The sequence below is a fragment of the Chiloscyllium plagiosum genome, chromosome 20, assembly GCF_004010195.1.
Source record: "Chiloscyllium plagiosum isolate BGI_BamShark_2017 chromosome 20, ASM401019v2, whole genome shotgun sequence".
Taxonomy (NCBI): Eukaryota; Metazoa; Chordata; class Chondrichthyes; order Orectolobiformes; family Hemiscylliidae; genus Chiloscyllium; species Chiloscyllium plagiosum.
In genome coordinates this window covers 51,591,804-51,595,374 of record NC_057729.1, presented here as the reverse complement: position 1 = coordinate 51,595,374, position 3,571 = coordinate 51,591,804, and positions in this window count along the sequence as shown.

Below are 3,571 nucleotides of genomic sequence, written 5' to 3'. Positions count from 1 at the left end.
AATTAGCTCATCTCTCAAGATTTCTACCTTGTTAGAAATTGGAAACATGCAGGGTGCAGCAAACCCCGGTCAACATTTCTCTGGGGAATACTACAGCGTGCCCCCATATCCAAGCACATGAAAACGTTGTTCTCCACTAACTTCCTTAGAGAGTCACAGTCCTCATTGTACGTCACCTTCCCTTGAATGGTGTGGTTGCAATAATGGAGTAGCAGGAGATAGCAGCCGAACGTCAGGTCAATAAGTTGCCTGAAAGAGATCCTTGTGATAAAGAGCATTGTGGGTTCTACCACAATGTACATATCAACCTTGAATATGATTCACAAACAGGTATTGCACACATAAAATCAGAAGTAGGGGTCAGACAATTCCTCAGATGTGTTCCCCCCTTCAATGAGATCAATGCTGATTGGTGATAAAACTCTGTGTACCCTAATCCCTTGGTTTACAGATACAGAGTCATAGAGATGTACAGCATGAAAACAGACCCTTCAGTTCAACTTAGATGCCAACCAGATATGCTAACCTAATCCAGTCCCATTTAGAGTCATAGGGTCATAGAGATGTACAGCACAGAAACAAACTCTTCCGTCTAACTCGTCCATGCTGACCAGATACCCTAACCCAAACTAGTCCCACATGCCAGCACCTGGCCCATATCCCTCCAAACCCTTCCTATTCATATACCCATCCAGGTGCTTTTTAAATGTTGCAATTGTACCAGCCTCCACCCTTCCTCTGGCAGCTCATTCCATACACGTACCACCCTCTGCGTGAAAACGTTGCCCCTTAGGTCTCTTTTATATCTTTCCCCTCTCACCCTAAGCCTATGCCCTCTAGTTCTGTACTCCCCGACCCCAGGAATAAAACCTTGTCTATTTACCTTATCCATACCCCTCATGATTATATAAACCTCTATGAGGTCTCCCCTCAGCCTTCAAACCTCCAGGGTAAACAGCTCCAGCCTATTCAGTCTCTCCCTATAGCTCAAATCCTCCAACCCTGGCAACATCCTTGTAAATATTTTCTGAACCCTTTCAAGTTTCTAAACATCCTTCCAATAAGAGGGAAACCAGAATTGCATGCAATATTCCAAAAATGGCCTAACCAATGTTCTGTACAGCCACAACATGATCTCCCAACTCCTGTACTCAATACTCTGACTAATAAAGGAAACCATACCAAATGCCTTTTTCACTATCCTATCTACCTGTGACTCTACTTTCAAGGAGCTATGAACCTACACTCCAAGGTCTCTTTGTTCAGCAACACTCCCTAGGAACTTACCATTAAGTGTATAAGTACTGCTAAGATTTGCTTTCCCAAAATGCAGCACCTCACATTTATCTGGATTAAACTGCATCTGCCACTTCTCAGCCCATTGGCCCATCTGATCAAGATCCTGTTGTAATCTAAGGTGACCTTCTTTGCTGTCCACTACACCTCCAATTTTGGTGTCATATGCAAACTTACTAACTGTACCTCTTATGCTTACAGCCAAATCGTTTGTATAAATGATGAAAAGTAGAGGACCCAGCACCAATCCTTGTGGCACTCCACTGGTCACAGGCCTCCAGTCTGAAAAACAACCCTCCACCACCACCCTCTGTCTTCTACCTTTAAGCCAGTTCTGTATCCAAATGGCTAGTTCTCCCTGTATTCCATGAGATCTAACCTTGCTAATCAGTCTCCCATGGGGAACCTTGTTGAACGCCTTACTGAAGTCCAGATAGATCACATCTACTGCTCTGCCCTCATCAATCCTCTTTGTTACTTCTTCAAAAAACTCAATCAAGTTTGAGAGACATGATTTCCCACACTTGCAATGTTTCCTTTTATTGAAAAAGGGTTTTTTGACAAAATTATAAACATACAAAAAGTAGTATAACAATCTTATATTATAATAACATTAACAATAAACTATCACTACTCTACAGAATAAACCAAAACTATCACAGAGGTACAAAACAATCTTTTCACTTAAAGATTTCAATAAATGACTGTACTTAGCAAATTAGTCTAAATTGACTTAAATTGTACAACACTAGCCTAACAACTTAGATTAGAACAAATTAGATAAAATCGCCTTGCATTAAGTTAATTTAATTTCAGTTAGATTACACCATTCGACATACCCCTACCAAGGCTCCTGTCCATGGGAGCATCGGTTATTGTACCTGTATTTATTATGCTTCCACCCCCCAGGGCCCCCAGACCACCAAACCCAGCCTTCACGGCTATATAAAGGCCTTGGTCAATATGGCTGACAGGTCCAAGTCTATATAGTTCAAGAGGACCGCCACATCTTATGAGACAGTTTCGTTTTCTGGTACATCACATTTGTACGATAATCTTGAGGGACTTGCAGACTAGTGATGGAGCGCCATCCCATGAGATCGAGGGATGTTTTCTGAGATCTGGTTCATTAAATTGTTCTTCCTTACACAATGCGTGAGAATGTTGAATTATCTCTTCCCATGTTCATCTGGTGAAGGCAGGTTCAGCAGTCCCATAAGAAGGGGTATTGGATCTGCCCTAATTTCAATTCTGAGGATTCCCCCCCAATGCTATGGGACCCCAGTACCTACAGATCTTATTACACATCCATAGACAATGGGTAAGGGTGCCTACACTTATTTTACATTTAGAGCACTGTGGAGATGCTCCTTTCTTGAACTTTGCAATCATTCTGGGGGCATATCAGCCCTGTGAAGAATCTTCAATTGCATAGCCTGAGCTTTATTGCATATTGAGATTTTCTTCACATTATCCCACACATCCTCCCTTGTTTCAAACAAAATTTCTACTCCTAGTTCCTGATTCCAGACTCCTTAGAGTCTTTCCATATCTTCCCAGGTGTCCCCTCTCTGTAGATGATATATGGTACTGACTGAGAGAGTGCCTACACAGCGGAGCAGTCTTCTCTCCATGTCAGACTTACAGGGCTGAGCAATAACTCTGGTCCTTCTCTGTATATAATCTGTCCAGATTCTCAAAAAAGGATTCCATTCTTGCTACTCCATCCTCACAACTCTCCGACTGGTATAACCCTGCATAGAATTTCCTGAATATGGCATTGATCTTTTTTCGATTTGCGAGTGATAGTACCAGTTCTCACCGTACAGATGCGATGGACTGCAGGGTGCTTTTCTGCCCAGCCAGATACAGCTTATCCCCATGTCTGAATAACCTTTGCTTTGCAAAGCAGACCTCCCTCTTTGCTGCTTGGGTAAATACTGAATTCTGAGCAGCCTGGGGCACTGTGACCCGCTGTAACTTAACCATGGCTGGTCTATCATAATAGCTGAAAATGTGTTACTGGAAAAGCACAGGTCAGGCAGCATCCAGGGAACAGGAGAATCGACGTTTCGGGCATAAGCCCTTCTTCAGGAATCAGGATTCTTATGTGGCACTTGTGTGGGTTGGAGTAAAATGGAAAATCCCTCCCATTGGGGTGGAGACATCTCCACATGCCCACCAGTCCCAACACCCCATACAAGTCCACTATCTGTCTGGATTGCAGAGAGATACCCGTGAGACCCCTTGGCATCTGACAACCTCATGTCCATGA